We start from the raw sequence: 27,560 nt of genomic DNA on the forward strand, positions 1-27,560 counted from the left end.
GAGGAAGAGGGAGGGGAAGAGGGAGAGCACACCCGAGTGTGTCTGCCCCAAGACCCACTATTCACCCTTGTACCACACAGCCTGGGCCTAAAGTGAAAATGGCAAGGGTTTTGGAGTTGTTTTTAAAAGTGATAGGAACTTACCGTTGAAGTCGGAAGTTTACATACACTTAGGTTGGAGTCATTAAAACTCGTTTTTCAACCACTACACACATTTCTTGTTAACAAACTATAGTTTTGGCAAGTCGGTTAAGACATCTACTTTGTGCATTTCACAAGTAATTTTTCCAACAATTGTTTACAGACAGATTATTTCACTTGTAATTCACTGTATCACAATTCCTGTGGGTCAGAAGTTTACATACACTAAGTTGACTGTGCCTATAAACAGCTTGGACAATTCAGGAAAATGTCATGGCTTTAGAAGCTTCTTATCCAAGATGGCGTAGTAGTGCAGTCCTGTTTTTGTCGTGTGTCTGTAAATAGCCTGTAAATACCCTGTTATTTTTGTATTTTTCGTACATATTTTCCTATCAGACTTTTCATCCTTCTACAAAATATACTTTCCTGCAACCCGCCTCACTCAATGTGGAACGGATTCTATTATTGACTTACCTTTTATCTAGAATCTCCAGTTGAAACTAGCTAGCCAGCTAACTAGCTACTTGCTATTAGCCACAGTTGCTATTTCACCCAGAACATTGGATTTTCTGCCGGAATAATTTAATCACTGGACATCAATCACCGGATCGCAACTAGATAGCCGCAACCGAATGGATGTTGCTGTTTGGCTAATCACCACTGCCCCCGATGCAAGCACCAGTTAGCCTCGAGCTAGCCTAGAGCCAGGCTCATATCCCGGCTATCTACCTCTAGGTCTACCGGACGGGAGTAGCCAGCTAACTAGCTACTTGCTATCAGCTACCGTTAGCGGTTTTTTACCATTGTCCGTGGCCTGCACCACCTACCAGCCAGCTCTAGTCTGGACTATTATTCGGCCAGTCTGCACTGTCTGCACAGCGCGTTATCGACCCAGAACATATCCGTTTTTCTGCTGGAATCACTGAATCACTGGACCTTTAACTCCGGATTCATCGCTACCAGCTAGCTGCAACAAAATGGACGTTGAGGTCTGGCTAATCATCCTGAGCTAGGCCCATCTCCCATCTCCCGGCTATCTACCTCTATGTCAACCGGACGGGACCACCTAGTGTTGACACGGAGCCCAGCCGATCCTACACGACTGGTCTGCCGACGAAATAGTCTGATGAGGTAGATTTTTACAACAGGCTTCCCTTTACGACGTTGACCACGAAGATTCCATCTGCTAGCCCCGGCCTGCTAGCACACGCTAGCCGTGCCCTCTTGCTCGCTAGTGCTTTAGCAGCCCCCGAACTCTCTCCGAACTATCCTATTGCTGTTCACCGGACCTTATGATAACTCAGCTATACAGCTGATGTCTGCTGGACTGTTCCTTTTTACGGTACTGCATCCTGTTTACCAGCTGTTGGCTTAGCTCTCTCAAATTACACCTTGATTGCTTTATGCCTCTCTCCCTTGTCAATATGGTTAGCTTACTGTTGTTTCGGTTATTTCTAATTGTACTATTTCACTGTAGATCCCCCAGCCCAGCTAACCCTGCCTTAGATAGCTCCTTTGTCCCACCCCCCATAAACGCGGAGACCGACTCAATTGGTGCCTCCAGTGATGCTATCTCTTTCATTGTTACCCAACGCTTAGGTTTACCTCCACTTTACTCATATCCTTCCATATCCTTGTCTGTACATAATGCCCTGAATCTTTTCTACAACGCCCGGAAATCTGCCCCCTTTATTCTATGTACCCAATGCACTAGAAGACAAGTTCTTAAAGCCTTTAGCCGTATCCTTATTCTAGTCCTCCTCTGTTCCTCTGGTGATGTAGAGGCTAACCCAGGCCCTGCAGCCCTCAGTATCACTCCTACTCCCCAGGCGCTATCATTTGCTGACTTCTGTAATCGCAAAAGTCTTGGTTTCTTGCACGTAAATATCAGAAGTCTACTTCTGTTATTCACTGCGTTAGCACACTCCGCCAACCCTGATGTTCTAGCAGTGTCTGAATCCTGGCTTAGGAAGGCCACCAAAAATTCTGAAATGTCCATCCCCAACTATAACATTTTCCGTCTAGATAGAACTGCCAAAGGGGGTGGAGTTGCAATCTACTGTAGAGATAGCCTGCAGAGCTCTATCATACTATCCAGGTCTGTGCCCAAACAGTTTGTGCTTCTACTTCTAAAAATCCACCTTTCCAGAAATAAGTCTCTCACTGTTGCCGCTTGCTACAGACCCCCCTCAGCCCCCAGGTGTGTCCTGGATAGCATATGTGAATTGATTGCCCCCCATTTATCCTCAGAGTTCGTACTGCTTGGTGACCTAAATTGGGATATGCTTAACACCCCGGCCATCCTACAATCCAAACTAGATGCCCTCAATCTCACACAAATTATCAACGAACCTACCAGGTACAACCCTAAATCCGTAAACATGGGTACCCTAATAGATATCATCCTGACTAACTTACCCTCTAAATACACCTCCGCTGTCTTCAACCAGGATCTCAGCGATCACTGCCTTATTGCCTGCGTCCGTAACGGGTCCGCGGTCAAACGACCACCCCTCATCACTGTCAAACGCTCCCTAAAACACTTTAGCGAGCAGGCCTTCCTAATTTACCTGGCCCAGGTATCCTGGATGGATATAGATCTCAATCCATCAGTAGAGGATGCCTGGTTGTTCTTTAAAAGTAATTTCCTCTCAATCTTAAATAAACATGCCCCATTCAAAAAATACAGAACTAAGAACAGATATAGCCCCTGGTTCTCCTCAGACTTGACTGCCCTTGACCAGCACAAAAACATCCTGTGGCGTACTGCATTAGCATCAAATAGCCCCCGCGATATGCAACTTTTCAGGGAAGTTAGGAACCAATATACACAAGCAGTCAGGAAAGCAAAGGCTAACTTTTTCAAACAGAAATGTGCATCCTGTAGCACTAACTCCAAAACGTTTTGGGACACTGTAAAGTCCATGGAGAATAAGAGCACTTCCTCCCAGCTGCCCACTGCACTGAGGCTAGGAAACACTATCACCACCGATAAATCTACAATAATCGAGAATTTCAACAAGCATTTTGCTACGGCTGGCCATGCTTTCCACCTGGCTACCACTACCCCGGCCACCAACTCTGCACCCTCCGCTGCAACTTGCCCATGCCCCCCCCCGCTTCTCCTTCACACAAATTCAGACAGCTGATGTTCTGAAAGAGCTGCAAAATCTGGACCCCTACAAATCAGCTGGGCTAGACAACCTGGACCCTTTCTTTCTAAAACTAGCCGCCGAAATTGTCGCAACCCCTATTACTAGCCTGTTCAACCTCTCTTTCGTAACGTCTGAGATCCCCAGAGATTGGAAAGCTGCCGCGGTCATCCCCCTCTTCAAAGGGGGTGACACTCTAGATCCAAACTGTTACAGACCTATATCCATCCTGCCCTGCCCTTCGAAAGTATTTGAAAGCCAAGTTAACAAACAGATCACCAACCATTTCGAATCCCACCGTACCTTCTCCGCTATGCAATCCGGTTTCCGAGCTGGTCATGGGTGCACTTCAGCCACGCTCAAGGTCCTAAACGATATTATAACCGTGATCGATAATAGACAGTACTGTGCAGCCGTCTTCATCGACCTGGCCAAGGCTTTCGACTCTGTCAACCACCGCATTCTTATTGGCAGACTAAATAGCCTTGGTTTTTCAAATGACTGCCTCGCCTGGTTCACCAACTACTTCTCAGATAGAGTTCAATGTGTCAAATCGGAGGGCCTGTTGTCTGGACCTATGGCAGTCTCTATGGGGGTGCCACAGGGTTCAATTCTTGGGCCGACTCTATTCTCTGTGTATATCAATGATGTCGCTCTTGCTGCTGGTGACTCTCAGATCCACCTCTACGCAGACGACACCATTTTGTATACATCTGGCCCTTCATTGGACACTGTGTTAACAAACCTCCAAACGAGCTTCAATGCCATACAACACTCCTTCAGTAGCCTCCAACTGCTCTTAAACACTAGTAAAACTAAATGCATGCTCTTCAATCGAACGCTGCTGGCACCCGCCCACCCGACTAGAATCACCACTCTCGACGGGTCTGACCTAGAGTATGTGGACAACTACAAATACCTAGGTGTCTGGTTAGACTTTAAACTCTCCTTCCAGACTCACATTAAGAATCTCCAATCCAAAGTTAAATCTAGAATTGGCTTCCTATTTCACAACAAAGCCTCCTTCACTCATGCTGCCAAACATGCCCTCGTAAAACTGACTATCCTACCGATCCTTGACTTCGGCGATGTCATTTACAAAATAGCCTCCAACACTCTACTCAGCAAATTGGATGTAGTCTATCACAGTGCCATCCGTTTTGTCTCCAAAGCCCCATACACTACCCACCACTGTGACCTGTACGCTCTTGTTGGCTGGTCCTCACTACATGTTCGTCGTCAAACCCACTGGCTCCAGGCCATCTATAAATCACTGCTAGGCAAATCCCCGCCTTATCTTAGCTCATTGGTCACCATAGCAGCACCCACCCGTAGTCTGCGCTCCAGCAGGTATATCTCACTGGTCATTCCCAAAGCCAACACCTCCTTTGGCCGCCATTCCTTCCAGTTCTCTGCTGCCAATGACTGGAATGAATTGCAAAAATCTCTGAAGCTGGAGACTCTTATCTCCCTCACTAACTTTAAGCATGAGTTGTCAGAGCACCTTACCGATCACTGCACATGTACACAGTCCATCTGAAATTAGCCCACCCAACTACCTCATCCCTATATTGTTATTTATTTTGCTCTTTTGCACCCCAGTATCTCTATTTGCACATAATCTCTTGCACATCTAGCATTCCAGTGTTAATACTAATTGTAATTATTTTGCACTATAGCCTATTTATTGCCTTACCTCCATAACTTGCTACATTTGCACACACTGTATATATATTTTCTGTTGTATTTTATGACCTTATGTTTTTTTTACCCTATATGTAACTCTGTGTTGTTTTTATCGCACTGCTTTGCTTTATCTTGGCCAGGTCGCAGTTGTAAATGAGAACTTGTTCTCAACTGGCTTACCTGGTTAAATAAAGGTTAAATAAAATAAAAATAAATAATTTGAGTCAATTGGAGGTGTACCTGTGGATGTATTTCAAGGACTACCTTCAAACTCAGTGCCTCTTTGCTTGACATCATGGGAAAATCAAATGAAATCAGCCAAGACCTCAGAAAGAAAATTGTAGACCTAAACACGATGGGACCACGCAGCCATCATACCGCTCAGGAAGGAGACGCGTTCTGTCTCCTAGAGATGAACGTACTCTGGTGCGAAAAGTGCAAATCAATCCCAGAACAACAGCAAAGGACCTTGTGAAGATGCTGGAGGAAACAGGTACAAAAGTATCTACATCCACAGTAAAACGAGTCCTATATTGACATAACCTGAAAGGCCGCTCAGGAAGGAAGAAGCCACTGCTCCAAAACCACCATAAAACAGCCTGACTATGGTTTGCAACTGCACATGGGGACAAAGATCGTACTTTTTGGAGAAATGTCCTCTGGTCTGATTAAACAAAAATAGAACTGTTTGGCCATAATGACCATCGTTATGTTTGGAGGAAAAAGGGGGCTGCTTGCAAGCCGAAGAACACCATCCCAACCGTGAAGCACGGGGGTGGCAGCATCATGCTGTGGGGGTGCTTTGCTGCAGGAGGGACTGGTGCACTTCACAAAATAGATGGCATCATGAGGAAGGAACATTTTGTGGATATATTGAAGCAACATCTCAAGACATCAGTCAGGAAGTTAAAGCTTGGTCGCAAATGGGTCTTCCAAATGGACAATGACCCCAAGCATACTTCCAAAGTTGTGGCAAAATGGCTTAAGGACAACAAAGTCAAGGTATTGGAGTGGCCATCACAAAGCCCTGACCTCAATCCTATAGAAAATGTGTGGGCAGAACTGAAAAAGCGTGTGCGAGCAAAGAGGCCTATACACCTGACTCAGTTACACCAGCTCTGTCAGGAGGTATGGACCAAAATTCACCCAACTTATTGTGGGAAGCTTGTGGAAGGCTACCCAAAACGTTTGACCCAAGTTAAACAATTTAAAGGCAATGCTACCAAATACTAATTGAGTGTATGTAAACGTCTGACCCCACTGGGAATGTGATGAAAGAAATAAAAGCTGAAATAAATCATTCTCTCTACTGTTATTCTGACATTTCACATTCTTAAAATAAAGTGGTGATCCTAACTGACCTAACACAGGGAAGTTTTACTAGGATTAAATGTCAGGAATTGTGAAAAACTGAGTTTAAATGTATTTGTCTAAGGTGTATGTAAACTTCCGACTTCAACTGTATATCTGTTTCAGAGCTTGTAATGGATTACAACAAGAAAATGGGCGGGGTTAACCATCTTGACCAACTGAGGAGCTATTACAATGTTGGACGCACAGGGAAAAAATGGTGGAAGTATGTGTTTTGGGGGATACTCAACATTGCCATCATAAATGTGTACATTGTGTGGGGGACCCTGCAAATGCTCCTTCCCAGAAACCGCAGGCGTTGGTCCCTGAAGGCATTCAAAATGCAGCTTGTGCGTTCACTTTGTGATATGGCTACTGTTGCAAGAAGAGGGGAGTCAAGAGTGTGGTACCAGGGCGTGTGGACCGAGTTGTAACTAGTTTGGAAGCAGGTGAAGTTTGAAGGGCGCAATAGAGGGTGTGTGGTGTGCTTCCGGAGTGGACGCAGGGCAAAGAGTGGGAGATGTGTAGAAACCCCCTTTGGGTGCTCTACGTGTTCTGTGACACTTTGCAGGACGAGGCAGTGCTTCCAGAAGTTCCATGACATGTTGTAGGCTAAATGCAAACACTAAAGTGACAGTGTGAAATATGAATTTGTCTTACAAATCTTTTATTGTCTCTGAACAGTTGTTGTGTTTTGTATCTTCGGTCTCTATCTAATACTTGTTGCATTCACTGAATTGTTGTCAAAGTAGGCTACTATTTCTACATTTTGTGTCAGTCCTGGTCTGTACTAAATCTTATTGAGAGAGCTTACCTACATTTTGAAATAGTCTCTGAATAGTTGTATGCATTTTTACATTGTTACAGAAGTAAGAATCGTTGTCAATCAAATAGCCTGCTATGTGTGGGTTTTGAAATACTTTCTGAATATTGTCCTCTGGTCACATTTTGAATAACTGTATTTATTTATATGTAAATAATATTTATAAGTATAACATACACTGCTCAAAAAAATTAAGGGAACACTTAAACACAATGTAACTCCAAGTCAATCACACTTCTGTGAAATCAAACTGTCCACTTAGGAAGCAACACTGATTGACAATAAATGTCACATGCTGTTGTGCAAATGGAATAGACAACAGGTGGAAATTATTAGCAAGACACATCCAATAAAGAAGTGGTTCTGCAGGTGGTGACCACAGACCACTTCTCTGTTCCTATGCTTCCTGGCTGATGTTTTTGTCACTTTTGAATGCTGGCAGTGCTTTCACTCTAGTGGTAGCATGAGACGGAGTCTACAACCCACACACGTGGCTCAGGTAGTGCAGCTCATCCAGGATGGCACATCAATGCAAGCTGTGGCAAGAAGGTTTGCTGTGTCTGTCAGCGTAGTGTCCAGAGCATGGAGGCGCTACCAGGAGACAGGCCAGTACATCAGGAGACGTGGAGGAGGCCGAAGGAGGGCAACAACCCAGCAGCAGGACCGCTACCTCCGCCTTTGTGCAAGGAGGAGCAGGAGGAGCACTGCCAGAGCCCTGCAAAATGACCTCCAGCAGGCCACAAATGTGCATGTGTCTGCTCAAACGGTCAGAAACAGACTCCATGAGGGTGGTATGAGGGCCCGACGTCCACAGGTGGGGGTTGTGCTTACAGCCCAACACCGTGCAGGACGTTTGGCATTTGCCAGAGTACACCAAGATTGGCAAATTCGCCACTGGCGCCCTGTGCTCTTCACAGATGAAAGCAGGTTCACACTGAGCACATGTGACAGACGTGACAGAGTCTGGAGACGCCGTGGAGAATGTTCTGCTGCCTGCAACATCCTCCAGCATGACCGGTTTGGCGGTGGGTCAGTCATGGTGTGGGGTGGCATTTCTTTGGGGGGCCGCACAGCCCTCCATGTGCTCGCCAGAGGTAGCCTGACTGCCATTAGGTACCGAGATGAGATCCTCAGACCCCTTGTGAGACCATGTGCTGGTGCGGTTGGCCCTGGGTTCCTCCTAATGCAAGACAATGCTAGACCTCATGTGGCTGGAGTGTGTCAGCAGTTCCTGCAAGAGGAAGGCATTGATGCTATGGACTGGCCCGCCCGTTCCCCAGACCTGAATCCAATTGAGCACATCTGGGACATCATGTCTCGCTCCATCCACCAACGCCACGTTGCACCACAGACTGTCCAGGAGTTGACGGATGCTTTAGTCCAGGTCTGGGAGGAGATCCCTCAGGAGACCATCCTCCACCTCATCAGGAGCATGCCCAGGCGTTGTAGGGAGATCATACAGGCACATGGAGTCCACACACACTACTGAGCCTCATTTTGACTTGTTTTAAGGACATTACATCATAGTTGGATCAGCCTTTAGTGTGGTTTTCCACTTAAATTTTGAGGGTGACTCCAAATCCAGACCTCCATGGGTTGATACATTTGATTTCCATTGATAATTTTTGTGTGATTTTGTTGTCAGCACATTCAACCAGGGGCAGTGTGTTCATTAGGGCGATATGGGCGACGCACTGCCAAACGGGAAAAGGAAGGGATTTTTTTTCTAATCAATTATATCACAGCAACAGTAGTTATCAGTGTTCTAATCTAGACGTCTGATCTGCCACTAAATGTCCAATCAGGCTAAAGTCGTGCTTCAAATGGCCCCGCCCCCTTTGGGGCGATTTCAGTCAGGTTGAAAATCGCCCAGAAGTCTCTCATAGCCTGTCATGTAAAATCTATTTTTTTCAAATATCAGAGCTTTCAATACAATCTCTATGGGTTTCTGAGGGCTTGCACTTACGCGCTTTCGTCATACGAACATAACCATGAACGTAACTAAGAAAAGAGCGGGTAGCAGCGTCAATCAATTCACGTACTACTATCAAGATGGCTAGCCTTCAGTGCAACTCGATTGTCTCTTTGAAAGAAGTTCACATCAAAGACCATTCAAAACGAGCTACTGTAACTGGAGTGTATGCTAGCGGTCATGAGGGAACATATTGTGGAGGAGGTGAAGTCGGCGAACTTCGTAGCTATCCAAGCTGACGAGACCACGGACGTTTCTACACAGATACAGCTGGTGCTTGTGCTGAGGTACATAGATAGCAACCACAAAGTGCAGGAGCGCTTTTTTGAGTTCCTTCCCATCTCGGAATCAACCTCAGTCTCAATCGCCAGTGTGCTTTTGGAGAGACTGAACGGTCTTTTTGCCGACGACGAGAAAGTCAAACTGTGGTGCACTGGCACTGTACCAGGTTCTCATGAGCTACAACCTCCAGGAGACGTTCTCTGAGACTGTGACTCTGTTGAACATCCTCATAACTACTCCCATGACAACAGCTGAAGCTGAGAGATGTTTCTCAACTTTGACACGAGTTAAGACATTCCTGCGAAATTCAATGGGCCAGGAACGTCTGAATGCACTGGCCATGCTTTCCATGGAGAAGGAACTAGTCCTCAGCATGCCTGATTTCAATGAGAAAGTCATTGACCGCTTTGCTGCATTGAAAGAGAGAAGAGAACAGTTTCAGTACAAGTAATGTAGCCTCTCTCTCTCTTTGTCCCTCCCTGTCTGTCTCTTTAACACACACACGCCCAAATCAGTTCACAGTTGATGTTGTTTAAAATAGTTATTTTTCATTTTTTTTTAAGTAAAAAAATTATAATAATCTGTTCATGTTCATTTTTACAAATCTATACAATTGGCCAGAATATGGTTGTTCATATTTACAAATCTATACAATTGGCCAGAATATGGTTGTTCATTTTTACAAAGCCATACAGATAGCTGTGTTTACCTTTTCTAGAAATTATTTTCAAATTCTGTTTTCAGGCAAAATGTCTATCACTGTTCATTTTCACAAATCTATACAAGAGGGCAGAATATGGAAGTCTATAAAAATTTATTATTACCAATAACTTGCATCAATGTTTTCAGTAGCCTCTATCAAAAGCTCCTGCTTGCTTGTTGTGAATTATGCTCAGGTGCACATATTTCCAATTCAACCATGAGGCAAAAAATGTGGTAAAAGCTCTTGTTGATCCTGCAATCTGAACAAATACCAAGATGCTGTATTTTCAGCTGATATTTCATTTGTTTATGGAAATGCATATTGTTTATGCAGTGTTGAGGAATGTGAAAGAACACCCTTGATTATTTTTACTGTGATAACTTATTTTGCTTTTGTAAGCCAACACTTTTGAGATCAGTCAATAAATGCTTCTGGCATTGACTTATATGCTGCCCCTGTCTTCATGTTGTTGCTGGACATATCTTTTTTTTAAATGTGTGTAGGTCACCTAAATCATCAGAAAAATTGCCCCCCCTGAGAATTTTTTCAGGAGCCGCCACTGCATTCAACTATGTATTTAATAAGATTATTTCATTCATTCCGATCTAGGATGTGTTGTTTAAGTGTTCCCTTAATTTTTTTGAGCAGTGTATTATACTTGGTACATTTTGAGTGAGTAATTTAGTCAAATGTACTATAATTGAATGTTACTATTTTTTTTATAGTGAGTGGCTTTACACAATGGAAGACAAAATTAGTGTTATTCCTGTTGACATGAATGTGGTGTCATATTAAAGAATAGGCTGTGCTCTTTAAAAGTAAGTTAACTTGTATTGTCATTTGTTCTTTGCTTTTGAGCTATGTTTGTTTGTTTGAAATGTATGAGAAAATGAGCTTTATCTTGAAAATTCTCAGTAATCTACAGCAGCATTCTAGAATTCTATTGGGGTCTAAAGGGGTAGGAGAGAGTAGGGAAAATAAGTCTCAGCAGCTGTGACTGGGCTGCATTCCCTCTCGAGTTCTACAGGCGTTTCATCACAGGTCAACTCCGACCAGCAGCACAGAAAGTTTAGATCAACAGCTTTTTTAATCCGCAAATGGTGGCTTTTTACGATGAGCTGTGTACTTTGTGTACTGTACTTAGTGCCACTGCACCACAGAGGCAATTAATAACATAAACTGCCGTTACAAGTACACATAAGGAATATGGGAGGAAAATAAAAGTACTCTGAGTACTCTGGCTCCTGGATCGAGAAGTCCCAGCTGTAGAACTATAAAAGCAAAATGGCAGCTCCTTGCCTATTGTTTATGTAATCAGGTAAGAAGTATTTAATGTTTAAAGTCAGAGGAACCATTAGCCAATTACATTTTTTTACAGCACGAGAGAAAGTCTTCAAATGACACACACTTTCAGTTGACAACTCAGCCACACTACACAAACACGTACAGTGCACACACACGATAGGCAGACCTTCCCGCTGGGCACAGATGTCAGTTCAACGTCTTGTTTTGATTTACATTTGGTTGAGTTGTCAAATAGCGTGAATTCAATGTGAAATTAACATTGACTTTTTGCAAATCCAATCAGTTTTCCAGGTTGATTCAATGTCATCACATTGCAGTTTTTGGTTGAAATGATGTGGAAACTGTGTGGAACTAACTCATAAAACTCTCAAATAATATATTTCCTGGAGCAACAATAATTGATTTCAGCTTACAGAGGCATAAATCACCTATAACTATTGTCAGCTGAAAAATTAGACTATCTGCAAAGGGTCCCATATCTCCAGTTTTGTGATTGTCATTGCTACACAAACACTCGGAAATAGCCCATCCAAAGAGTATCTTTCAAGTGCGTCATCCATCAGGATTCTGGAGAAATATAGCATTGACCAACAATTCAAGTCATCATGACGACTAGAAGAGACAGCAAACAATGTGCACTTTTGACCTCAGTCTACAGGATTATTCAGTGCATTGGCTCCAAGGAAGACACGACCCTCAGAAAAACAGGCAGAATAGTGTATCAAAGACATACAAAGATGTGCGTGCGTGCACACAAGTACACAAACATACACACACACAATCCCAGTTCCAAGTGACGTGGGGGCTGAATCCAGCCACATTGTGTGCCTGCTATCTAGGCTGCAGCAATGGATGTTAGGCCCCTCAGTAAGGGCAGCTTCTCATCGGAGGCATCTCATTTCCTTGTGGACATGGTTTAGAGTTAGCAGACAGGTCTGAGCCTGATGAAGGAGTGAGGCAGAGGTAGGCTGACCAAGGTCTCCCCTGCTGCTGGTGGCTATTGATGTCTACTAATTGGGAATCACTGTCAGAGAGAGAGGTGAAGCCAGACTTGGAGTGATATTAGCCGTTTCTCCGTTTTTTTTCTCCATCCACACAGTGCCTAGCTACACTGTCAGTATCCTTCAGGATGCTTGCTGTGCCAGAGGCTGATGCCACTGGATTATCGTAAACGCTAACAGGTTAAACAAAATAAATGCAGCATTTATATCCTGCCTCTTAATGGACTAAACGCAGGGACCTCTCCTGCTCGCCCAGGCAGCTTCTGAAGCTTGCCCCCGAAGTGACCCTGTCTTAATTAGCCTAGCCATTAGCGCCTCGGCCAAGCAACAAACCATTTACAACCATCAAACGCAACGATCAAAGCATGCAGACGAGCAAAGGGGAAGAGGTTATTCATTATGTTTGATTAGTCAATAAAGAGAAATCAAAAAGGCAACGATGGGGCCCATATGCAGAACAGAGAGCATGGGGGGAAATTATAATTGAATAGACCATCTGAAAGCAGAGGTGTGGTGGAGGGAAGCAGGACAACTAGCTACATGTGAGTAATAATTTGCTCCTGGATAATTAGGTTTTTCTTTTCACCTTTTTTTTGTGTTGCTCATTTGCAGCATGATTATGGGGTGTAATCGACATGATGATTATCTTAATGATGCAAGATCATTCAAATTGGAGGTAGTTAGAGGACGTTTGAAGAGGGAAAATGTATTTGTATCACATTATTCTAATCTCAAATACAACATGAAATAGAGCAATTATCCTCAATTAAATTAAGTTTATACGATCCACTCCTGAAACACTTGCTGAGTTTCATGCAAATTTGTCTGACTACCCACTGGGCACAGACGTCAGTTCAACATCTAGTTTTGATTTACATTTGGTTGAGTTGTCAACTAACGTGAATTCAACGTGAAATCAACCAAAAATGTCACCATGTCATTTCATTTAGGTTAAAGGTATAATTTGGGATTTTGGCAGTGAGTGAGTGTAATGACTGGAAGTCTATGGGTATCTGCTGCGCTAATGCTAGTTAGCATTGGCTCACAAAACTACCTTTAACTTCCTTCATACTGGCCACAGAGACATAAAAATAGTATCCACAAGTTCATCTGACTCTGGGGAATTAGATAAAGGGCCCCATTGCCAAATTCCTTAAGTAGCTCTTTAAAAGTTGAGTGAAAAAAATACGAAATGCCCTTGTGCTGATTACTTTTTGCAAATTCAATTAGTTTCCCACGTTGTCTTAACTTCATCACATAGATTTGTTGGGTTTAAATTACGTGGAAACAACATTGATTCAACCAGTTTTTGTCCACTGGGTAGTTTTGGGCTACTTTTTGGCATCTGTTTAGTTTGGTATGGAGGATACCTTTTAAATCATTCTCATCATACATGTAGCAAAACACCATTGATGTACATGTCATGAAATCTAATATGGTAAATATGTGAGGGAGAAGCAACAGAGATGATAACCGCTGTAGAATAAGGCTCCATCTGAGAGAAGATGCAGGGGCAGTAGCCTCAATCAAGGACATAGTCTGGGTGTCCATCCTCCCTTCCTCCACTTTGTACTATTTGTCATGCCTCCATGGCAACGACCATAGTAAATCAAAAGAGATATCAGTGGGCCGGCTGAGGAGGCGGTGAATGCAGCTCTGAAAGAGAAAAAAATAGGCAATTTAATTATTCCTCCGTTACAAAAGAGAAACAGGGTGCTAATGCAGGAGATGGGGGAATGGAGAGGTTCAGATAGACCCAGAAGTACAAGGAAAGAAAGAAAGAAAGAAAGAAAGAAAGAAAGAAAGAAAGAAAGAAAGAAAGAAAGAAAGAAAGAAAGAAAGAAAGAAAGAAAGAAAGAAAGAAAGAAAGAAAGAAAGAAAGAAAGAAAGAAAGAAAGAAAGAAAGAAAGAAAGAAAGAAAGAAAGAAAGAAAGAAAGAAAGAAGCCCTGGCACTCACTGAGCTAACATCTGTGACAGTGATGAAGTGATTCCATAAAACAATTAATTTTCTATGAATTACTGACTAAGAGGATTCAGAGACCAGGCTTTTTCTAGAGGCTGGCCCATGGCCATCACAGCCACCTATAGAGCTGCCGTATCTCCCCATCCCAGAGGAGGACTTAGCCCACCGAATTGTGTGTCATGGATTGTAACTCTGGACCTGCGCCATGAGTTTATACAGCACGTGTCAAGTAATGATCTAAGTAATGGAGACTTCAATAAAGTGCCATGAAATGAGGGTGCTTTAAGTGAAGGTTAGTGGTTAGATGACTTGACTCTTAGAGGTTAGTGTGCTGTATCCTAAAACTGAGGATCAAAAGGTAGCGGTTAGAGGCTTTTGATTGCTTGCTTTTGGGGTTTCGAGCCTAGACGGCTACAGAATGTTATTGGAGGAGTTTTGACTCCTTTTGATTTGGTCTGTTGAAGTGGAAAAACTAGAGAAGGTGATACTCGTGACTAGCGACTTCCTGGCGCCGAGGCCCAGCATGAGGACTCAATACATTGTTTGGATGGATGACCGTATATTTGCATCTCACAGGAGAGAGGTTGTTTGCCGTGGAAATCTCGAGGAAGAGACGTTCCCACGCAGTGCCGATTTTAGCATGTAAATCTAAGTGGGGCAAATGAAAAAGAAAAATGGGGGATGCATGCCAGCAAAGCCACTACACAACACAGCAATAAACAATACACTATAACGGTGACAAACAATGCCCACAAACTGTTAGGGCCAACATAAAGCTGTCCCAAAAGCAGTCCCAACACCTTACCACTACTACACCTGACTATCAGCGGGGCCTTGTCTGGCAGCGAAACAGTTAATTCAGCCTCATTTACTGCCTTTAAAAAAAAACATAGCTGATATGGCTGACTTGCTTAAACAAATGTGGTTCCTACTGACAATTGAGATGTAAAACTATGGCATAAGGGACAATGAGCGAATAAGAGACAATCCGTAATTTCGATTAAGACATTAATGAGCGAGCTAGGACGGACGTAGTCATTATAACTATTTGTTCAGCACTTTTGAAATGTACAGCGACAGAATTCAGAACATGGGCCGTTCTTACAGTGTTCTCCCTGTACACCAAGTCAGAACCGTAAGATAAATAAAAGGGGCATATACAGTGGGGAAAAAAGTATTTAGTCAGCCACCAATTGTGCAAGTTCTCCCACTTAAAAAGATGAGAGAGGCCTGTAATTTTCATCATAGGTACACGTTAACTATGACAGACAAAATGAGAAAAGAATATCCAGAAAATCACATTGTAGGATTTTTAATGAATTTATTTGCAAATTATGGTGGAAAATAAGTATTTGGTCACCTACAAACAAGCAAGATTTCTGGCTCTCACAGACCTGTAACTTCTTCTTTAAGAGGCTCCTCTGTCCTCCACTCGTTACCTGTATTAATGGCACCTGTTTGAACTTGTTATCAGTATAAAAGACACCTGTCCACAACCTCAAACAGTCACACTCCAAACTCCACTATGGCCAAGACCAAGTCATGTTTAGCAGAGGGGTCAAATACTTATTTCCCTCATTAACATTTTTGACATGCGTTTTTCTGGATTTTTTTGTTGTTATTCTGTCTCTCACTGTTCAAATAAACCTACCATTAAAATTATAGACTGATAATTTCTTTGTCAGTGGGCAAACGTACAAAATCAGCAGGGGATCAAATACTTTTTTCCCTCACTGTACATATCTCCCTGGCATATGACATCATTTATGCAGCAGCATATAAGACATTTTTGGACTCACCTTGTTGTGCTGTGCTCACTTGAATAGGAAGGTGGCGCGGCGGTCCTTTGTGTGCAAATTTGTCATCAAACTTTGTCATCAAAGTCGGGCATTCTTTGGATTTATGGCGCTTTCAAGACAACTGGGAAGGTTAAATCATGATGACGCCAGTGATCTTCAGGTCCTAGCTCTAGAAAGAGGCCTGAGTTCCCGATTTACAATTCCAAGTTGGATGACTGTTCAAAACGTATTTTCCCAGTCGGAGCTCATTTTTTCCAGATTTCCCAGTTTGGAGTTAACAGTTGTTTTGAGCACGGCAGAAGTCATGCTGGATTGACAGCATGGCCAATGTTGAATGTTTATCATTTTAAGCTTGGAAAAGAGACTGTTAAACCCAGACTTGGGACCATACAGCCACACTACTGAATAGCAGGCTAGTGAATGCTTGGCATTGCTTGCAGTTAGACACCATTTCTTTCCAAACCACTCATTGTTGAATTTGCGAATTCCAACTTGTTGTGTAATGTTTATGTCCAATGGCCGATGAGCACCGATACGTTTTATCTATCTATTTCTCTTCATTATTTCTCTTCATATGAGAAGGATTAAAAAATAATTTACATTTTAGTCATTTAGCAGACTCTCTTATCCAGTGGCCTAGCCAGTCTCCAGACCTTAATCCCATAGAAAATCTGTGGAGGGAGCTGAAGGTTCAAGTTGCCAAACGTCAGCCTCGAAACCTTAATGACTTGGAGAAGATCTGCAAAGAGGAGTGGACCAAAATCCCTCCTGAGATGTGTGCAAACCTGGTGGCCAACTACAAGAAACGTCTGACCTCTGTGATTGCCAACAAGGGTTTTGCCACCAAGTACTAAGTCATGTTTTGCAGAGGGGTCAAATACTTATTTCCGTCATTACATTTTTACATTTACATTTTAGTCATCTAGCAGACGCTCTTATCCAGAGCGACTTACAGTTAGTGAATACATATTTTTTTATACTGGCCCCCCGTGGGAATTGAACCCACAACCCTGGCGTTGCAAACGCCATGCTCTATCAACTGAGCTACATCCCTGCCGGCCACATGTTTTTTTTTATTTTTATTTTTTTGTTATTCTGTCTCTCACTGTTCAAATAAGCCTACCATTAAAATTATAGACTGATCATGTCTTTGTCAGTGGGCAAACGTACAAAATCAGCAGGGGATCAAATACTTTTTTCCCTCACTGCAACACATATAGGTTTTTCTCTTAGAGGTTATTCTGAACTGGAGACACTTGTAACCATTAAGTCTTATTTAGTTGATAGTCATTTACTCTGGGTATTCTGTAATGTATAATGTATTTCATGTACACTGTAATTGTAATTCTTTCATGACTAATAAATCCTATTAGTTGAATTGAGTAAATACATTCCTCGTTTTACAGAGTAATTATTTGATTGACTATACGTTCATAATTTAGTAGGTCTATCTGTAAATATTATTTACACTACACATAACCTATGCTTGGGTTCCACCTTGACATCCCTGATCTACTTGACTCAATAAATTAATGTTAGAACATTGGTCTCAATGATTAGCTATTTGTAGCTAGCCTCTTAATAATTGCAACTTAACCGTGCAACTTAGACACATGTTCATTATAGTCATACTGAGAGGTGATGTAAGGCTCGCTACCTTGACTAGATCCTCCAGAGACGCACAGGTCCCGTTGCATTTATTCACATAATAATGGAGTCAGATTGATGAATGTAGTTTGCCGATTGATTTCAACCAGTATCAGTTTTTTTCATGACAACTTAGACTCAATGCCACACATACAGATGCAGGTAATGGAAGAATTATGTACTGTATCTCTGGTTCATGCACGCAAACCACCCCAGGCACTTTGTAACTCTTGCATAAACCTTACACAAACTTTTGTATCCTTTTTATTTACCATACAAATAACCTCGTGGATTTGGTAATTACATTTTTCCTTTATTAAGGATTATTGCAGGGGTCTGAGGGGATGAGGCATTGCGATCATTATGCGGTAATTGCTTACAGTTTAAGGTCTATTTCCCAGTTGAGCGGCCCAGTGAAGCCAGCAATGCCACTAGCTGTGCCTTCTTTGTTTGCGACTGGGGTGCCAAGCCTGGTGCTGGGAGGGGATTTGTAGAGGGTCAGTGTCTGGGTCCAGTTCTGGGTCCGTTCACTAGGAGAGAGATTACAACAAACCTGAACTAATAAACTGAAAATGTCAGTTGAGACAAAGTCTGCTGTTCATGGCCTCATTGGGCTGGGTGACTAACCATTATAGATACTGTACTTTGCCTGAGGAGAGCAATATTAATATCAACATTGTTAATTCAAAGAAATGTTGTGGAGTGGAGAAAATCTCTCTCTTTTGATCGCTTCCGAATGAGCTGGAATGAGTAGAGAGGGATGTAAGTGAATGGAACATGTAAAAGTGAATGTAGTGAAAAGAAATAAGACCGCTAACCAAAGGTCATTATCAATTAGGGATAATTCTCTCACAGGCAGACTGTAACTGGATTGAGTATTAATAGATGAAACAGGGCCTGTCACATTAACTCCTGTGGACAGAAATGCTGCAAGCTTCAGCTGATAGCCGATCATATCTAACCAAAGCCTCACATCCCAGCCAATTACACGCTACACGACCTTTGCCCCTCAACTCAACCTGCACATAGATACAGGTGTGTGTGTGTGTGTGATGGGACTCAAACATACCATGTATAACACTTTCTTAAATAAGTTTTATAATCACCTACCAGATAGCTCAGTGAAATGTATTGTTTTACAGGGCCAGCCACACAGTAGTTGTACAGCAGCAAATTAGGGTTAAGTGTCTTGCTCAAGGGCACATCGACAGATTTTTCACATCGTCAACTCATGTATTCGAACCAGAACCCTAATCATGATTAAAGTGGCCATTTTAGGTCTGTGATCCGTGAACAGTACATGATACAGACAACATCTTGGTTTCTTTATACTCTTTATAGTGTGCTCTCAAATATGGAGTATGTCTAGATTCTGAAATATAAATGTTCACATTAATTTATTTAACATAAAAAATAATATGAATATCAAAAAAGTGTCCTTTTTTTTTTTACATATTGTTTGGAAAAATATACTCTTCAAACACGTGAGCTCTCTTTTTATGATATGACCCATTTTATGCATAGAAATTGAAATTGTAGGTAATTAACCAATTTCAGCCGTTCTTTAGGATTGCACATTCAGCAATTCACCAGCAGAGGGAGTTCCCTTTATCCCATTCACTGTGTTGGTGGTGATCATAAAATTGATCTAAACTTCAGAATTAGCAGTGAGCCCACTCAGGAAATGTTATGTACTTGTAGAGAATATTGTTCCAAACAATATCCCCATCAAAAACATTTGAGATATTCATATTCATATGTTTTATGTTGAATAGATTAATGTGAAAATGTGTATTTCAGAATCTAGACATACTCCATATCCTAAAGGACACTAAAAGGTGTATAATGTCACCTAGATGTTGTCTGTATCGTGTACGCTTCACGGATCATAGCATATTACAGGAGTTATGTATAGGTCTAAAAGGGGCCTAGAAGGGCCACTTTCATCATGATATTCAAACAAATTCTTTGTGATACAAATGTAAAAAGCATGTCAAACATCCTTCCTCCCAATTAAGTTTTTATGTGAGAATTTCCAGAACAGTGAGATACTGTGAACCATCAGATCCTCCTCTCCACCCTCTCCGAGCTGGGCATCTCCGGCGCGGCTCACTCTTGGATTGCGTCCTACCTGACCGGTCGCTCCTACCAAGTGGCGTGGCGAGAAGCTGTCTCCGCACCACGTGCTCTCACCACTGGTGTCCCCCAGGGCTCAGTTCTAGGCCCTCTCCTATTCTCGCTATACACCAAGTCACTTGGCTCTGTTAAATCCTCACATGGCCTCTCCTATCATTGCTACGCTGACGACACACAAGTAATCTTCTCCTTTCCCCCTTCTGATAACCAGGTGGCGAATCGCATCTCTGCATGTCTGGCAGACATATCAGTATGGATGACGGATCACCACCTCAAGCTGAACCTTGGCAAGACGGAGCTGCTCTTCCTCCCGGGGAAGGACTGCCTGTTCCATGATCTCGCCATCACGGTTGACAACTCCGTTGTGTCCTCCTCCCAGAGTGCGAAGAGCCTTGGCGTGACCCTGGACAACACCCTGTCGTTCTCCGCTAACATCAAGGCGGTGACCCGATCCTGTAGGTTCGTGCTCTACAACATTCGGAGAGGACGACCCTGCCTTACACAGGAAGCGGCACAGGTCCTAATCCAGGCACTTGTCATCTCCCGTCTGGATTACTGCAACTCGCTGTTGGCTGGGCTCCCTGTCTGTGCCATTAAACCCCTACAACTCATCCAGAATGCCGCAGCCCGTCTGGTGTTCAACCTTCCCAAGTTCTCTTACGTCACCCCGCTCCTCCGCACACTCCACTGGCTTCCAGTTGAAGCTCGCATCTGCTACAAGACCTGTGCGGGGAACGGCACCTCCGTACCTTCAGGCTCTGATCAGTCCCTACACCCAAACGAGGGCATTGCGTTCATCCACCTCTGGCCTGCTGGCTCCCCTACCTCTGCGGAAGCATAGTTCCCGCTCAGTCCAGTCAAAACTGTTCGCTGCTCTGGCACCCCAATGGTGGAACAAGCTCCCTCACGACGCCAGGACAGCGGAGTCACTCACCACCTTCCCGAGACATTTGAAACGCCACCTCTTTAAGGAATACCTGGGATAGGATAAAGTAATCCTTCTACCCCCCCCCCTCCCCCCCCCCCCCTCCCATTTTTTTTTATATATATATATATATAAAAAACATTGTAAAGTGGTTATCCCACTGGCTATAAGGTGAATGCACCTATTTGTAAGTCGCTCTGGATAAGAGCGTCTGCTAAATGACGTAAATGTAAATGTAATACCCAAAATATTTCTGGGCTGCGCTGGCATGGAATCGCCCAGCTGTCATGTTGGAGTTCCATCATTAGAATTCTCTATCTGGTGAGAGATCAGAGCTCTACGGTACATCAAGTGTGGGATAACGAGAGCGAAAAGTGATGGTAGGATTCACTTCCATTCTGTACAATTTCTATTCCAAGTTCCAGTGATGGACTATGGCAGAGCTCTCTCATGTGTACACTGTATGGCCCTAAAGTGGTACTGGGGTAGAGGTTTCTTTCCCATCCCTCTATTTCCTCCTTCTCTGAATATTCAGTAGCGCCCTGACCACTGACAAACCAATGGAGCACAAAGACACAGAGACACACCATGCTACTACCCCCCCTGGGACTCTGACACCAACACTCTACTGGATGAGCAAACACAACAGAGTGGGTGCCTGCCTGAAGGGAGAGAATGGCTGAGTCCCAAATGGCACCCTATTCCATATGTAGTGTGCAACTTTTGACCAGGGCCTATAGGGCTCTGGTCAAAAGTAGTGCACTTTATAGGGAATAGGGTGCCATTTGGGACTCAGCCTGTGTGAGGGGAGGATATCCACCTTAGGAGAGATGAGTACAATAACAGAGTAAGAGAAGCAAATACAGTATCAAGAATCTTGCTTCCAATACAGTCATGGTATACGGTATAAGCCCCAAGGTTCTAAGGTATATGATCCCATTATACTCAGAGAAAGCTCAAGTAAATAGGTTTGTACTGTATGTTTATGGTTGAGAATGGATTGCCATCCCTAAGATAGCAAAGTGTTGAATCCTGCATGCCTACTTGCCCACAGGTAGATCTACGACTAGATAGAGAGAAAGTGTCTCTAATTTCTACGGAAAGGAGGCAAATATTCATGACAGGAACAATAGATGGCTTTGCTATGCTATGCTATACAAAGCTGTTCTATGCCCATACAAGTATATTTGTTTGTAATGGCCACTTTGTTAACAACATATAAACCGGACATGGCTAAGAGCAGGCCTAAAGGCATTTCTGTGTGGATCGATAGAGTGACTCTTATGAATAGAGTTGTTGACTCAATCACACCAAGAATGCCCAATCAAATCAAATGTCTGAGAAGTCAAAACAACAACATTAAGGCTCACCCTGCCTGAGGACACTCAAATAAAATAAAATAAAATTTTATTGGCCACATGCGCCGAATACAACAGGTGCAGACATTACAGTGAAATGCTTACTTACAGCCCTTAACCAACAGTGCATTTATTTTTAATAAAAAAAGTAGAATAAAACAACTAAAAAGTGTTGAGAAAAAAAGAGCAGAAGTAAAGTAAAATAACAGTAGGGAGGCTGTATATACGGGGGGTACCGGTGCAGAGTCAATGTGTGGGGGCACCGGCTAGTTGAGGTAGTTGAAGTAATATGTACATGTGGGAAGAGTTAAAGTGACTATGCATAAATAATTAACAGAGTAGCAACAGCGTAAAAAGATGGGGTGGGGGGGGGGGGGGGGGGCAGTGCAAATAGTCCGGATAGCCATGAGTAGCTGTTCAGGAGTCTTATGGCTTGGGGGTAGAAGCTGTTGAGAAGTATTTTGGACCTAGACTTGGGACTCCGGTACCGCTTGCCGTGCGGTAGCAGAGAGAACAGTCTATGACTAGGGTGGCTGGAGTCTTTGACAATTTTGAGGGCCTTCCTCTGACACCGCCTGGTATAGAGGTCTTGGATGGCAGGAAGCTTGGCCCCAGTGATGTACTGGGCCGTACGCACTATCCTCTGTAGTGCCTTGCGGTCGGAGGCCAAGCAGTTGCCATACCAGGCGGTGATGCAACCAGTCAGGATGCTCTCGATGGTGCAGCTGTAGAATTTTTTGAGGATCTGAGGACCCATGCCAAATCTTTTCAGTCTCCTGAGGGGGAATAGGCTTTGTCATGCCCTCTTCACGACTGTCTTGGTGTGTTTGGACCATGATAGTTTGTTGGTGATGTGGACACCAAGGAACTTGAAGCTTTCAACCTGTTCCACTACAGCCCCGTCGATGAGAATGGGGGCGTGCTCAGTCCTCTTTTTTTTCCCTGTAGTCCACAATCATCTCCTTTGTCTTGGTCACGTTGAGGGAGAGGTTGTTATCCTGGCACCACACGGCCAGGTCTCTGACCTCCTCCCTATAGGCGCTGTCTCGTCGTTGTCGGTGATCAGGCCTACCACTGTTGTGTCGTCGGCAAACTTAATGATGGTGTTGGAATCGTGCCTGGCCATGCAGTCATGGGTGAACAGGGAGTACAGGAGGGGACTGAGCACGCACCCCTGAGGGGCCCCCGTGTTGAGGATCAGTGTGGCAGATGTGTTGTTACCTACCCTTACCACCTGGGGGCGGCCCATCAGGAAGTCCAGGATCCAGTTGCAGAGGGAGGTGTTTAGTCCCAGGATCCTTAGCTTGGTGATAAGCTTTGAGGGCACTATGGTGTTGAACGCTGAGCTGTAGTCAATGAATAGCATTCTCACATAGGTGTTCCTCTTGTCCAGGTGGGAAAGGGCAGTGTGGAGTGCAATAGAGATTGCATCATCGGTGGATCTGTTGGGGCGGTATGCAAATTAGAGTGGGTCTAGGGTTTCTGGGATAATGGTGTTGATATGAGCCATGACCAGCCTTTCAAAGCACTTCATGGCTACAGACGTCAGTGCTACGGGTCGGTAGGTTTCAATTAGGCAGGTTATCTTAGAGTCCTTGGGCACGGGGACTATGAATTTAATCGGGGACTATGAATCAACCATGAATTGAATTAGCGTTGCCTCAAAATAATTTATATTAGCAACCCACAGGACTGTGTGAAAGGATGAGTTTGATTAGGCATTTGTCCTCACTTTCATCACTTTGTAGTCGGCTAGTCAGAGGATGCGTCCCAAATTGAACCATATTCCCTATATAGTGGACTACTTTTAACCAAAGCCCTATGGGCTCTGGTCAAAAGCAGTGCACTATAAAGGGAATAGGGTGCCATTTAGGACAGAGACAGAGTGTGTTCAACCACTTAGATGAATGCTGATTCAAGCCCTATACCAGACTTTTTCTTGCTACAAGCACTCTCACACCATCCATCCCACGCACAAACACACACAAACAAAAACAGTGTTAACTAAGGTCGATGTCCGCACCCCGTGGAAATCGAATAAGCATAATAAAAAAATCCCCATAAAAATTTTTCTCAATCCACCACATCCGCCGCGCTTCCGCATCTGTGGTGAAAGGTGACAGAGCGGTGTTTGTCAGACCATAGCTATGTTTGAATATTTACATTTAAGTCATTTAGCAGACGCTCTTATCCAGAGCGACTTACAGTTAGCGAGTGCATACATTTTTCATACTGGCCCCCCGTGGGAATCGAACCCACAACCCTGGCGTTGCAAGCGCCATGCTCTACCAACAGAATACCCAAACTAACATACTGTATACTACATACTTAATGAGTATATACTACATACTATATACTATTAGTTCATTTTACTATACTGTAAAAGAAAGGTATCCTTTCAGTTGAGTGTACTAGCACTTCGCCTGTCTACCGGAAGTTGATGCTGTTGCTATGCAACTTCTTACTAGCTTGTTAGCATAACAAATGACTAGCTAGCCATCTTACGACTTCATTAACAATGTCCATTGAGAACGACTATACCACTTAGCTAAGCTAAGAATGACTTGAATAATCAAGTCAATAAATGTTTTCCTGCATTTGGCGCAAATGTAAGTAGGCCATCTTTAAACAATTATTACACTCTGTACTGGTCTGTATGAAGCCAAGTTCAATCACAATTTTATACATCCACTTGGACTATAATATTAGAACATGTATGCCTGTCATAGCAAGTCTAATTTAGTGTAGCCTATAGCCTACATTCATTAATGTACACACACACACACACACACGTCATAATAGGCCTACCACAGGAGTTTGGTGGCACCTTAATTGGGGCGAACGGGCTTGTGGTAATGACTGGAGCGGAATCAGTGGAATGGTATCAAATACATCAAACACATGGTTTCCAGGTGCTTGATTCCATTCCATTTGCTCAGTTCCGGCCATTATTATGAGCCATTCTCCCCTCGGCAGCCTCCACTGAGGCCTACATATCAAATAATTTGAAAGCTATTTATTTGGTTTTAATTTGGTAAAGTTGCCTTTTCTCATCACAGACTGGTGGCAGAGGACCCTACTGTGTGCTAAATCCCAATGTGCCCATCCTGAGGGTGTATTTGGACAACCTAGACCTCAATCCCCACTTCCGAATGACCCAACCCTCTTTTGACAGCCTGGTAGAGGTATTGCAGCAAGAAGACCAGGACCATAGCTGGGGCAAGACCTTGGAAAGCCTCATGTTAAAAGAAACATAATTTTTTTTTTCAAAAAAGCCTCCAACACCCTCTGTCTATTCTCCTCGTCTCTTCGTCTATTCTCGTCTTTTCTCTTAGTCTATTCTCGTTGTCCCTACGGCCTATTCTCCTCATCTTCCTGAACTCCTCCTCTCTCTTCTCCTCCTCTTTCTTCTTCTCCCTCTTGCGGTTCTCCTAATCTCTCTTTATTTTTTCTTCGTCTCTCTTTTTATCGCATCTTCCTCTCTCCTCTCATCGTGAGCGCTGGCCTGCCTCTCTCTCTCTTCATCTCTGTCCTGCATCTCTGACCCACTCTGGCTCTCTCCTCCCCTTTTTAGATAAAACTGTGGCAAGTTAACGTTACATAAATCAGGTTTAAAACAATTAACTATCAACCGCATATAAGCCTAACATTGGGTAGTTAGTTAGATAGCATATAGCTAATATACTGGCAAGTTCGATGTTGTCACGGATTTAGCCGAGGCTGCTCCTCCTCCTTGCTCGGGCAGGCTTCGGCGTTCGTCGTCCCCGGAGTACTAGCTGCCACCGATCTAGGTTTCAGCAATCATCTAGATTGGTCTGCTTTGTGTACACCTGTTTCCCATTAGTGTTGATGGTTTCCCTTTATGACCCCTGTCTGTCATTCGTTTGTTGTGTGTGATTGTTCTCCGTTTGTTTTCGGCAGGACTGTGTATTGCGATTATTGTTCCTCCCTGTTTTGGAGGTTTTGTTGTTTTGTACTTTTCATTACGTTTATTAGTAAAGTACATCTGCCAGTCTCTCGGTGTCCTGCGCTTGACTTCGTTCACCGCATACACGTTTATCCTGACAGAATCACACACCTCACATGGAGTCAGCAGGAGCGGCGGTGCCAGCTGGATCAGTGGAGGAACGCGTTGAACAACAAGCGGCCATGATCCAGGCTCTCGGCACTGCCATGGAACGGGTGGTGAGCACTATGGAGCAATGGGAAAGAGGGGGTCTGCCTACACCTCCTCCTACGATACCACCACCATCGGCATTACCCATCGCTTCTCCTCCGGGGTCCAGTGGGATTCGGCTCTCGCTCCCGAGGGCGTAAGATGGCACAGCTGCCGGGTGTCAGGGTTTCCTGCTCCAGGTTGAACTCTACCTGGCAACCATTCACCCGGTGCCCTCGAGATATGAGAGCGTGTACGCCCTCATCTCCTGTCTGTCCGGCAAGGCGCTGGAGTGGGCCAACGCAGAGTGGGGGGGAATAGATGCCGCTAATGTCAACTATGCGGAGTTCACCCGCCGCTTCAGGGCAGTTTTCGGCGGGTGAGCGTCTATTCCACCTCAGGCAGGGGAGAAGGAGCGCACAGGAGTTTGCGCTGGACTTCCGGACGCTGGCTGCCAACACGGGATGGAATGAGAGGGCCCTCATCGACCACTACTGATGTAGCCTGAGGGAGGATGTGCGTCGGGAATTGGCCTGCAGAGACACCAACCTCAGCTTCGACCAACTGGTGGACATGTCTATTCGCCTGGATACCCTGTTGGCTACCCGCGGACGTCCGGATTCAGGGCCGTCCATTCCATCCCCCAGCACTTCCGAGCCGACCCCTATGGAGCTCGGAGGTGCTGGTGCTAGGGAGACCAGGAGAGTGGCCAGGAGGGAGGCCGTCCCCTGCACCAACTGTGGCCGCAGAGGACACACAGCTGGTCGGTGCTGGGGAGGGTCTCCTGGGATTCGAGGCGGTAGGCAGCGCACTGATGAGTCATTCCAGGTGAGTAGGCACCCAACTCACCCAGAGCGCTCTGGTGTGCATATGTGTATTACTGTTATGTTTCCCGAGGTCTCTCCTCATTCCCAGCATAAGGCGCTAGTAGATTCAGGCGCAGCTGGGAATTTTATAGATCGCCAGTTCACCTATAAGTTAGGGATTCCTATTGTACCCGTTGATGTGCCCTTCCCCATCCATGCCCTAGATAGCCGTCCTTTGGGGTCAGGATTGATTAGGGAAGTCACAGCACCTCTCAAGATGAAAACGCAGGAGGGCCATGAGGAGTTAATTAGTCTGTATTTGATGGATTCTCCTGCGTTTTCCGTGGTGTTGGGA

Source organism: Coregonus lavaretus (genome assembly GCF_964263955.1).
Source record: "Coregonus lavaretus genome assembly, chromosome: 24".
Taxonomy (NCBI): domain Eukaryota; kingdom Metazoa; phylum Chordata; class Actinopteri; order Salmoniformes; family Salmonidae; genus Coregonus; species Coregonus lavaretus.